The 13201-nt window shown below is 38.8% G+C and overlaps 1 protein-coding gene across 6 annotated transcripts in view; it reads left to right on the top strand.

Annotated features, from left to right (window-relative positions):
- CSGALNACT1 (chondroitin sulfate N-acetylgalactosaminyltransferase 1) overlaps positions 1–13201 on the top strand; it is a 216997-nt gene that overhangs the window by 65947 nt on the left and 137849 nt on the right. Inside the window, exon 1 of one of the 6 annotated variants that reach the window (XM_072114276.1) lies at positions 7630–7728. The exons of 4 other annotated variants lie outside the window; for them this stretch is intronic. The gene's annotated coding sequence lies outside the window, so the exon portion shown is untranslated. Of the gene's footprint in view, positions 1–7629; positions 7729–13201 lie in introns of those variants that run through there. One more of the 6 variants, XM_072114284.1, reaches the window with a different exon arrangement.

Genomic DNA, 13201 nt, shown 5'->3' with positions numbered 1-13201 from the left:
TATCATGAACATGTAGGGTAAAAAGCTTGTCTGATGTGTAATTTATACATTTTAAGGGAACCTGCAGGCTTCCATTAGATAATCCAAGACTGAGATTTGAGGTATCCTCAATTTCACAGAAGAATCTAAACCCTTTTAATTTAGGCTGAGTGAGGGTTCTGGTTTGGGAAAACTACTTGGAGAACTTGTTCTCATTGCCATACTGTCACGAACCCGACTCACCGGAGTTCACAACCTGGGATACCTACTCTATGGAGTCCCAGAATTTAGCCCTTAAGCTCCGCCCACTTCCACAAAATGGCGTCCTTACGCTAAATTTACTCCACAGAATTTCGGCCCCAGCCAATCCGCACTGCCACCACCCACGAATTACTTATGCAAAGAAGGCCGTAGGCACCTCAACCACACAGACAATGCACCCTGATGATAACTCAGCACATGCACTCACTACTTACACGATATTACAATTATAAACTCACACAGAACATGCAATCGCTTACTACATGGACTATGCTAATAATGACCTCTGGTAACGTGATTCCCTTCAGAGATTCAGATTCTTTAAGGCTACAAGCAGAGGCTTATTAAAAAGTTTTAATTTACATAAAAATGCAGTACACTCAAAGAATTAAATTGTCAGATAAAATGAAAAAAGGATTAAAACAATACACATACAATACTTACAAACAGTTATGGAAGTAGAAACAAAAAATTCTTGCTAGTGGAATAGGAAGAAATTCTTTGGCCCGAGGACAGGGCATAAGCATGGATCCAGCCTCCTATTGTCATAGAGTCACTCAGTCTGAACACTACTATGTGGCTGCTTCATTCATTTAAGCCCAGGTGATTTTTGACCACCACCCCTGGCTGTGATGTCACTGTGAGGGGGATTTTTCTATCCCCCTCCCATCAGTGAGATACTTTTTGGGTCTGGGTTTTTATCAGAACCCCATAACTTTTGATTGGGAGATGGCACAATTGTGCCATGGCTTCCAACCAAACGGGCATGTTATTCCTATTAACCCCATACCAAACTCGGGGTGTCTTAGCCTAATATCAGGGGTGTTCTGCTATTGACTGCCTTCCATTGCAGCTAATGTTCTGATTTTCGGACCAGGAGTGTGTCTAGACCCCATAACTGTCCTGTGTAACTTGGGACCTATAATTATGAATTATGTCCCAGTTATGGACAGCTATGATATTCCCCTTTGTCTGAATTTGGAGGGAAAAACGTGCAGTCTCTGGCTTCTTTTCATCCCCCACTAACTAGACTACTCTGGCCGAGAGGTGTTAATTTTACCACTTAGAAGACCATGCTTCTCTGATCAAGCATAGACTCCCTGGGGTTTTATAACCACCCTGCGAGGCTCCCCTTCCTGGCTGATCTTAAACAAATGGAGCCTAATGATTTATAACAGGCAGAATGAAACAACACAAAGAAAGAATAAAAAAAAAAATATATATATATCCAACAAACAAACTGTGGAGGAGTAATATTATTATCACACATACCATGTCATATATTCGCATGAAAATGAAAATTTCTCTGCATTTAAGACTCACATTATGCTTATTGACCAGGAAGATGACAGATTAATTTTAAATAGTGTCCAATTATAGAATTAATACAATTCTTAACATATGATTAGTGTAAAGCAAACATTTTGCTTGTTTTGTATGGATGAGACTTGTCGCTTGCAGTAAATTTAATTGGATTTTGTTGCAGCAAGTGCATTAAATTTCTGAAAGTAAGCTCATCTCATTATAGGACAAAGAAAATGACAAGAATGTTCTAAGAGATCATTATCACCATAGTGAAATTGATTTTGTTTATTGACTAGTTTTTAACTAGTATTGTTGTTTTTTTTATCCTAATTGATATTAGCCATTCTTGGCCGCAAAAAGTGAGATGGATCCTGTGTTCTATTGAGGTTTCAGTATTATGGATTCCAGAGGTTCCTCCAATTAAAGGGGTTTTCCCACAAAAGAAAATTCTCACATCTCAATCCCCTAGTGATATTAACACAATAAGGTCCTTTTAACCCCTTATTTTACATTTTTACTCAGTTTTTTTTGCTGTTTTAGCTCCTATTGTGGGCGGCGACTCTGTAAGCAGAAACAGGGTTATATACACTTTTATCTGGCTACTGACATTGTACTAAGATACTGACACATAGACAGAGATGAGAAGGATCAGAGATCCATGAGATGCCTATTACAGAGGCTGACAGACTTTTACACTGTTACACTTTTAGCTCTGCTACATCTCTATTCTCACAGATATGTGCCTGCCTCCCCCTTGCCCTGCATCTCTGCTCTCCTTGTAGTTTGCAGCTTTTCTCACAATGTGCTGGCAGGAAGAGAATCAGTCCCGTGCTGGGGGCATGGCTACAGGTACAGAGCAGAGAGACACTGGAATCTAAGAAGTCAGAAGTTAGAGTTGTGTCTAGAGGCAACTGAAATTGTGTATAACAGGACTGATAGAGACAGGTTGGACTTAGATCTGTAAAATGCTATATTTCTGTTGATATCCTGAGTACATATAAGAAACTTGTGGGAATTCCCCTTTAAGCATGACCTTCTAGTAAGCCAGCACTAAAAATAAGGAAGAAAGGTATTCAACTTGATGAATTAATATGTTTTGGATGATTACATTTAGGAGGGGTTCCCGCAGTTACTGCCAAAATAAAGTCTAGCACTCTTCAAGGCATCTTGGTTTTACAATAGGCATCATGTATGATTATTTTAAGGTTAAATAAATGTGATACCACTTTTAAAGGTGGTTTTGTACATAGCAATTTGTATTTTTAGAAATGTTTTGAGTTTCAAGGATTCTTAGGATTTCTTTGCTACACCGTGTAGCTAAATATTAGTTGTCAAAAAAGGTGTTTTTCCAAGTTTAGAGCAAGGAGATAACTACCAGATCAGTGAGGGTTCGTAGACTGACACCTCCACAGAGCACGAGAACGTGGGGTACCATTCTCTTTGATGGGTGGGGTCCCATTTTCTTTAATGGCATGCAGCTTCCCCTCTATTCTATGCGAAGAGTACCAGAGATGGATTGCTCAACCATCCATTAGTGAGAATAATAAACTGCCATTATAGATAATTGCCTCTATCCCTTTATTGTCCCTCTACATGCCTGTAAACCTAAGCAATGAGGTCCTAAAGCTGTATGCAAATGACCTGTGAAATGTCCAATGAGTCATTAGCATATTCAAGCTGTCCAGTTTATTCATGATATAGGAATGAGGTGGAGAGACAAGAGGAGACAGAGAGCGCTCCTATGGTGTATTACCCTTGATAATATGGTTATCAGTGTTGTGGTATTCCACTCACCTCTGAGAGTTGTGCATCAAGGGCACAACTCCTTTTGATGCCTCTAAGCCGCTGCCCAGTCCCGCTTTTACTCTCCTGTAAACAGTACACAGTATTCGAAAGCATCCGAATGGGGTGCGTTGATGTTCTTCTCAAGTTTTGGGACATGAGACAGGCACTGACTTACTCGGAAGCTTTTCCTTAAAAAAGGCTTTTTTTAATTTAAAATAAATGGCGATAAAACAATAACAGGTTCTTACAATTAAAAATTGGAATAACGCGTTTCGCGATAGGACTTAGCGCTTCCTCAGATTCCTCCAGGAATCCAGGACAGCTTATTCATGAGTGGGAGGCACAGCCACACCCCCAGTGCATGACTGACAGCTGCTCAATGTAATGGCTGCTCCATGTGCTTGCTGTTGGCCACGCCTCCTGCAGCCTGTGTGTGCATGTGTGTGTATGTGAAAGATAAAACGGCTCCAGGCTGCAGCCATGTTATAACAAAACATATCAGGTACTTGTGCAGCTGATGTCTGTGTCTCTGTGTATTAGGAGGATGCAGCATGTCAGCAGATACACTAACTATGCTTCACTATACATTACACACAGACATGAGCAGGGGGAGGATAGGGGAGGGGTAACAGGGGTGACATCACTGCCTCTGAACATGTGACCAGCCTCATTTACATAATAAAAAAATAGATGATTTTACAATGAATAATGTATGAAATAACTAGATAAAGGCTGGGATGGGATCCTTGTGAGCTGCTCCAACGGGTAGTGGTGACAGAAATAGTGACAGAGACCTGATGACAGGTGTCCTTTATGTAGTATCAATATGTTATACTCTGAATTGATAGAGCCACACAATTGGAAATCAACTTCAGATTATAGAAGAAAATAAAAAGTTTTAAGCTAAAATAACTGAGCACAAGTGGCACGGCTATGATCATTGTCACCAGCGAGTGAGGTTTCTGTTTACAACTGTTAATTTTGATTTGCAAAATCATGTCATTACATACTGTAGATGCAGAGTAATATTGCCAAGAGCAATGCTTAGTATTACATATTAATTTTAGCAGGTTTACGAGTCTCTTTTGCTTTTGATTTGTTTTTAATTACTTTTCTCTTGAGAGATTGATTTTTGGTTCATGCTGCTGGGAAATATATAAAATGTGTTTTACAGAGATTACTTCCCCTCTGAAAACAAAAGTATTATTTTTGCCTTCGGATATCAGTATGCTTGCACAACATTGATGCATAAATGTCACATTTGCATTCTTTTTATCTTCACGTGCCATAATTTGATTTACTTATAATGTATTACTAATTGATATGTTAATCTCTAAAGCAAGCACATAAGGAAAGCAGCTGCCTATTTGAAGTAAGCAGTCTTTTATGGTCCTTTCTAAGTTTTCAACTTTTAGCTAAAGTAAAATTACTAGACCAGAGTTACTTGATAGATTTATTTAATGAAGTGTAGTTTTTGTTTATTTTATTATTGGAGAAATATCAATCTACTCCACAACACTACTCCCTGTGCTTGACTTGGGTGTGAACATGTTATCGTTTTTTGAAGTCCTCACATTCTAGAGCTGTTTTAGCCGTACATGTTCTTTTCTATGATGTCAATTAATCACTCTGATTATTAGTCATTGTCTATAACATAGAAATTGTGGAGGCAAAAACAATGGAAAATACAGTGTGGCATATTGTATCCCAGCAAACTGTCCCTTCATCTGGGCTCCCTTTACAACTCTGTATCATTGCATTAATTTTATAATGGAGTATGTTGGGGTTCTGTAAAGTTTTCAATCATTTATAAACCACGAAGAGCAATTCATAGAAATAATCTACCAAAAAAGGTTTGTTCAAATATGTAAATATAGACTAAGTGCACCTGTACTGTTTTAACCATACATTGTGAGACAGAGATACCCAGGTCATCCACCCACCTTTTTTGGTGACACCCCTCTCATCTTGAAAAATTATTAATAATATAATTGCAATATATTATCAGAGTATTTGATTCTTGAATGTGAGTACTTGTTTGTATGAAATTCAGTCTACAGTCTACATGATATGGTTGATATTGGTTGGTAAAAAAAAAAGTACTACTCTTCTTACTAATCTCCTGCTGCTCCTGTGCCAAGATGTCTCTAGTACCTTCATGACTGGTGCAGCTAATACATATGACAATCAGTTTCCCCTATTAGTCATAAAAAGAACACTAGTTAACTAAGTGGCCACGTGTTCGTTCTCAAGTTTTGCAAATGTCTCTGCCACTGCCTTGTACGGTCCAGTCACCAGATTTATCGTCTAGCAAAAATGTATTGGACACCAGCTTCTGCATGTGTATGCAAAATATTTAAAAAGAAACTATTCAGATCCAGCAAATATTAACTTGCGTGTGATATCTTGATGGTGTGTATGATCACAGAGCAAAGGCCAGGTCTCAAGTAGAAATGTTAGTATATTGAATTAATTTAAGTGATAGGACCATATGGGGTGCTTGAACCCTAAAAAGCCAAAAAATGTGATAACTTGCAAATTTGATAATTTGATAACCCTGTGCAATCACAGAACAAGAGCCGTGTCATGAATTGAAACTTTAGTATTTTGAGTGCAATAACTGCTCGGACCACCTAGGGTGCTTAAAACCCAAAAAGCCTAAATAAGTAGTAAAAAAAAATTAAAAATTCCTAAAAATCACCTGGCCTAGAAACAAACAAAATCATGAACATGTTCGGTATCCTAATGTCCCAAAATACCTGATCTTTTAAAATGAATTTGTAATTTTTTCCATATGGTGAACCATGTAACAAAAATATTTTTCATCCTTTTTGCCATCCATAAAATCTGAATAAAAAGTGATCAAACATCATACAGATCCCAAAATAGTATCAATTAAATCTTTTTTCATATGCAAAAATGACACTTGGCTTTGTTCATTGAAAAGCTACAGTTGTTTTAATTTAAGAATTAAGGAAATGTAATAAAGGGTTTTTTCCCCAAATGATTAAATTTTAAACATAAGCAAATATAAATAAGCTATATAAATTTAGTATCGCCACAATTGTACTGACCAAAGATTAAAGGACATGTGCCATTTGAACTGCACAGTGAAAGCTATAAAAACAATGCATGTGACACAACTGCCTTTTTTCATCAATTTTATTGCACTTAGAAGTTAGAACTAAATGCCTATTATATTACATGGTGCTACTAGTACAATTTGTCTTGCAGTTAAGCCCTGATACAGTTTAAAAAAAAAAAAAAATAATCTGCCTCTTGAAAGGGAAGAAATTTTTTAAAAAACGCGAACACAGAAAGCTAAAACAAGTAACCTCATTTAAAGTTGACAGCATAAAGAAATTAAGGAAAATATTTGACAATAATTCTGCTAGATGTAACAGTCCAAACATAGAAAAAAAAAATTTCTCTGCTGAACATTCCACTGTCCCAAAGTGCTTGGTAATGCATGTATTTAAGCAACATTCTGACAAGAAGCATAGTGAAGGAGCTTTCAGAATATGTTCTGAGGTTAAACATTTTAAAATTCGAGCAAGGCTGGAGTTTTGTGGTGTGCAGAAGTCAATACCGTATGAAAAGTTTATTTTTTAATGGCACATAAACTTGTGATACAAAGGCAGATATTGTGTGGAATGGAACCACCAAGGTAAAAAGAATCAATGAGCCTTTCTGCATCTGTCTCCGTAGAGGAGGGTTGGTCTGAATTTCTTTCCCTCCAAAGTAACTCCTGTCTATGAATGCGCTGTTCTGTGCTTGTGTTTGGTGTATAGCATCAATATAGACAAGAGGAAAGATTGCTATGTGAAGCTTTAGATCACAGCTGCTCAGTAAGAGATGCAGGACAGACTCCAGCAAGTCCTGAGAGATGATGCAGCAACAGCAGCAGCAGAGACTACATTGAGGAACTGTCTTCAGCCTTCTAACATTGCTCTGTTCTGTGTTTCAAGCTCACAGTGGAGTCTTTGACGCAACAAAGAGCTGCTTTTTACTTCTCAATATATTTGGGGATTTCATAACCTCTGGGAAAAAGAACCTAGGAAAGATTACGCTTTTCTTAAATGAAACCCTGGTCTGTGGATCTGCCCTCTCATATGTTTGCTTGTCACCAGGATGCCATTGGGATGAATGGAAGACTTGTATAGGATGCTGTTCACCCAGCGCATATACATGTGCAAGTGTTACTGTAGAAGGTACTTGTCAAAACCTTCATTTTATTTCTTTGCTATTTTATTTGTTTTAAGTAGTAAAATTAGGGAATTTTGGACATTTTTTTTTTTGGGTGGGGGAGTCACTGTTTATTTTTTATTTCAATGCTTTAGATTTTCAATTTATTTTTTTGTGGAACATGGGATTGGACGCATCACCATGTCAAATGAGGTAAGGCTGGGCATGTGTGGGCTTTTAAATAAAATTTTTGTAATGGCTACAATCCATATTCCGTACATTGAGGTTTGCTAATATTGTTTCAAATTGAATATATCATATTTTCAAGACTGAATGTCAATGTGTGTTTCTTGGGTATTTTACATCCTATCTGTAGGTAGTTTAACTTCTCGGACATGTATCTTTAAGCCAGTGTTTGGTTGGTGTACTTTTACCTTAGTATTTCAGCCATAAAAATGGTGCATGGCATTCATATATTTTTTTTCTAGCTTTCAGAATTGTTGAGGGAAGGAGTCATAACTTGTCATACCGTGTCTAAGACAGATAAGTTGTTATATTTGTAAAATCTTCATGGAGCTTCCCTGACAATACTGGAATAATCATTGAACTAGTTTTGATGTCAGCAATCTCTGTTATTCATACAAGCTGTTATTTTTGATCACTAGAGACTTTGTGGAACCTCTGAGGCTGCACAGACTACATGTCCTTATGGCAGATGATGCATTGTCACATAGCTGCCGTTTCTGTATAAATTTTTAACGGGCCATAATAATAAATGTTTTACTCCAATTCAACTCATTGGTATGTAACAGGTAAAAAAGAATACTAACTGCAAAAATCATGCTTGTATTAACTAAAACACATAATTAGTTTAGTTCTTAGCCCTGGAGCATCAAAGCAGTAAAAGAGTCATGCAAAATAAAGGAGGTAAGTATCAGTGGTTTATTATTTTTATACCCACCCCAGACATATAAGGAATTTTCTAAAATCCTGGACAACCCCTTTAAATCATTGCATACATCAAATCCTTGGTTAATGTAATAAGTGTAGGCATGTACTTATCTGCTTTACCGTCTTGTTCGGTCTACGGTAGTTAAGGAAACGTTGAGCTTTAAAGTTATTCACTTTAAGTGTGAACTGGGCTCTAGTTGCTGGCTGATCTTATTTCTGCCACACCCTCTCTCTGCACTCTGCCTTTTCCTAGCAAGGGTTAAATGTGTGCCTATGATTGCCTGCTCTGTTCACCTGGAGGCAAAGCCTATCCTCTTTAAGTATTCACCACTCACTCCATAGACTGCGGGTCAATATTCTGTATGGCTCTTTTCACACTCACACTTTTTTGTTATTCTGATTCTCTTCTGGTACCTGAATTGTGGCTTGAACATCTTACTACCCTTTGGTTCTTGATTTTGTTATTGCTGACCTGGTTTATCCGCTTTGCTGTATTTGGGTTTTTTGTTTGTTTGTCTTGTTCTGTGTGTGCACAGAGACCTAAGGAGGGATTGTCTTCTAGTTGTCACATATCATTAGAACTCTCCAAAGCAATAGGCAAGTGTCGGCTCTGGGGGGGCTTAGCTTATGGCTCACTGTTTGTTTATATTCCTGAGCCCCAGCCCCCCCTTACAGCCGGTCCCTGCTTGTGTGTCTACATAACTGCATACCTCGGAGAACAGAGAGATAAAGGGATATAAGTTATTAATATCATAAATATTGTGTTTCTTCTTTTACTTCTTACGTCTTTTGTGCTCCGTTCTCAACTCTCCTTCAAAGGAGAACAGTTATTTCCTTCCTCAGACTAATGTAAAAAACATAAACTGCTGTCTTGAAGGGAAATGGCTTGTGGGTGTAAGAACACTCATTGTTGGAGACATACCATTTTAATCCTTTAACCGTATCATTAAAATGGCATAGAATTGCACAAAAAAACATTAAGCGGTCAAAAACTGTAAATGGTGAGAAAGAACTTATATATAATCTGCTGCGATCATCCTCATACCATACTGATGTTCATGTATTTTTGTATATTTATGATAAAAAGTAAAGTCAAACGTCCCAAGGCAATGACAATTCAGATCAAGCCTTTACCTACGAAGCAGATTTGATAATAAATATGATCAGGGTCGGACTGGGGGTCCTAGGGCCCACCAGTGAAATTGATTCTGGGGGCCCACCTACTGCTACATGGACGTGTGAATTATAGGGCATCTTACAAATATAACTGTCTTGGTCACAGCAGTATTGCAAAGTGAGTTTTTCTATTTAGCAATTTGGCATCAAACATGGCATTTGATGGATAAAGGGGATGTCTACTTTTTTTCCGATAACCGTGCCAAACTTGACCATAGGTTGTTCCTGGTATTGCAAGCAAGCTCCATTTATTTCTACATGTCTGAGCAGCAATTCCTGTAAAAACCATGATCAAATATGGTTTTGTTGTAAGAAGGAAGCCATGTTTCTCAACTAACAGGCACCCGGTTTAAGAATATTCATAAACAAGAGCCTCTTTTACTGTATTGTTCAATATTTCCGATTACGAAGGGTACAAGTAATTAAACAGAGATGAAAGTCCCCTGAAAATAAAGCTTTGACATAAATGTGTTATTGGTGCTCTACTAACTTTTATGCTGCTCTAAAAGGAAATCTACCATAAAAACTCAGAACGTAAGCTCTTGTGTTCCCCCCTCATACTCATCGACTGTAAGCTCTTGTGTCACCTCCTCATCCTCATAGACTGTATGCTCTTGTGAGCAGGGCCCTCACTCCTATTGTTCCATATGACTGTTTTTACTCTGTAGTGTAGTATTTTATTTGTATATTCCCCTAATTTGTAAAATCCATCCTGATAAACCAGGGACATTACTCATAGATCCAGGCACCGTGACTGTGGTATCTTCTTATATTTCTTATCCATGGCCTCCTTCCTTCTAAAATCCACTTTTAAAATTGCTAATGAGCTAAAAGGACTTCTGAGGGTATCACCAGAGCCTCTCTGTGCTGCAGATTCAAAGGCTGTTACATTGGGAAGGAGCACTTTTCCTCCTTCTGTTTGCCGAAAGTGAGATGCAGTGAGATTACATGAGGCAGAGGGAGAAGAAAGTGCTTGAGCAGAGAGGGAGGGTGTTACAGTGTAACAGCCCATGAACTGTAACACAGAAAGGCTTTGGTAACGCCCCAGGAGCAATTCTGAATCATTAGCATAATTTTAAACATAGTTTTAGAAGGAACAAGGCCACGAATAACAAGTAACAGAAGATTACCACTTTGTTTTGGTGCCTGAATCTATGATTAAGGCTACATTCAGACAATCGTATGGGTGACCTATATGGCCACTAATTTTGGCTGTATATACATCCCCTCCGTAGTCTATGGTGACAGAGTTTGGTGAGCATGTTGTGTGCTCACCATTCCAAGCTGTGGCGGCAAAAAAAAAAATAGAACATGCTCTAACTTTGGCTGTAAGAACAGCTGTACAGCTCTATTCTCTATGGAGAGGGGAGAGGTGAGCAGCGCTCATCCCTTCTTCTCTCCATCGCCCCTGATGTGTGCCCATTTGGGCTACATTCACACAAATGTGTGCCTAAGTGTCGCTGCTTTATCATGGTGCATTTTGACAGTAGATTTCCTTTACATTGACACTTGCATTCCCATAGAAGTCTGTAGTAATATTCTACATGAGGGACATTTAACATAATTGTGTGAACCTTCTAGAGGTTGTTACAGCATTTGCCAACCTTACGTTTTTGTGGATCCTCAAAAATGGATGTGACACAGATCACACACAAACGACTGATGGCTCAGAAACTGATTACACACTGATGACACATAGACAGAAAAAAAAATGCAGTTAGGGTAAGTTATCCTGTACTTCTGTCAGTATATTCTATTCTGTCATGTACTGAGAAGCAGGAAAACAATTTGTATACAGTAGAATTAAGAAAATAAAACACGGTAGTGTAATTTTTTTATGGGTTTCACTGTGCTCTTAATAAGACAATTCCCCTACAATCATAGTGATATAAAATCCTTTTTTTTTATAACACCTATTTTTTTTTATAGGCAAGATAAGTTTTACGGGGAAAGGTGACGTTTACATTCATAACATTTTGGACATTCTGTGAATCGCTTTTTATTCAAATATTTGTTTAAATTAAGAAAAATATACATTTGGAAAATCTGCAGAGGAGGGAGGCGCATGGGAAAGAGGGGATTAAAGTAAAGCTATAGAAATTTAGAGTGGGCTAAAGAACTACAACAAGTTACTAATGTGAACTGTAGTGCCCTTTGATTCCTGTACATATCTAGTGCTCAGTGCAGGAGGCCACCACACAGGTTTGCAGCTTTCTCTTCCTCATGGAGGTCCCACCACCGCGCACAGCAGGGTTAGGTGGGGCGTGCTGAGGGCAGGCTGTGCTGAAACATCAGTCCCCTTCTGATTGGTGACTGCAGATGCCTGTCAGGACCAGGGGTTGGGCCAAAGCCTCTGTTCAGCAGCTCCAGGGCCATGAATATTTTAGCCCGGCTGCTGGAGCAGAGCCAGAAGTGTCTAATCTTCCCCTGCACTCAGGCAGTGAGGTGTAACTTTATCACAGTTTATCACAACGCCTCAGCGTTGTGTGAAGATGAGACTCTTCACCAGCATGTGCTGCCTGCTCTCTGATCCCCTGCACTCCCGAGGCCGTGCAGTGACTGCTGCGGTCACTGTCTGTGCCTGCTCTCCGTTCCAGGAGCCGTCCAGACCGAGAACAGACTCACTGACATTGATAGATGCCTGAAGCACTGCATCGGTGTTCGGCATATAATATTGAGGTGGTGGAGCTGTAAGCATACAGGGCCCACCGGGGGTTTCCCTGGCCCCGGTGGCCCAGTCCGACCTTGATTGTAATTATTTAAAGATGGAATTCTTCTGGACAACTGAACTGTATTAAAGGAAACCTGTCGTCAGAAATTGACCTAATAAACCACTACTAGTATGTTATCAAGCATCTTCTAAATCATGTTCCTTTCTTGGGCCAGTGTGGTGGCTTCAACCAGAAAGTCAACTTTGAAGTGAAATAACCAATTTGGTTGTATAAAGTCTGTTGGAAGACTTTAGTACTGAAGTCGATTTCACCCCTATGCTGTGATTGACATTAGGCACCATAATTTAGGAGATATGGTTTGTGATGTCATTGGAGCACATTCTGAGGGGCATTCTGAGGCACAGAGAGATTGACTTAATAGCTCAAACTCTCTGCCTATCTTTATCCAACCATTTTACATCTCAATCCATTGTTGATTTTCTAAATGATGCCACCACCCTGGACCATAGAAGAAACATGGTCTGGAAGGTATTTATCTGCTTTACAACATACTGGTAGCAGATAGTGGATTGTAAGGCTAAGTTCTGCTGATATGTTCCCTTTTTAAGGTTACCTGCTTGTTTGAAAAAGGTGACCTCTTTTATGGATCTCATACAGAAAGTATGTTGGACACCTTCAATTTACTGTTAAGCATATTAATCAGGTAGTGAAATATATAAAAAAAATTCTGTCACCGGCAGAAGAAGCTGAGTGGATCAACTTAGGGCATTGTGGGACCCTGCACTGATCAGCTGCTCTGTTACCCTTGCCTCAGACTTTACCCAGTGTATAAGTGCTTAAGCAAGGAGGGGAGCAAGACAGCTGATCAGTGCAGAGTACGATTCACC

The sequence above is a fragment of the Engystomops pustulosus genome, chromosome 1, assembly GCF_040894005.1.
Source record: "Engystomops pustulosus chromosome 1, aEngPut4.maternal, whole genome shotgun sequence".
Lineage (NCBI taxonomy): Eukaryota > Metazoa > Chordata > Amphibia > Anura > Leptodactylidae > Engystomops > Engystomops pustulosus.
Note: the sequence above shows the minus strand (reverse complement) of the source record. Positions and strands in the feature narration are given on the sequence as shown.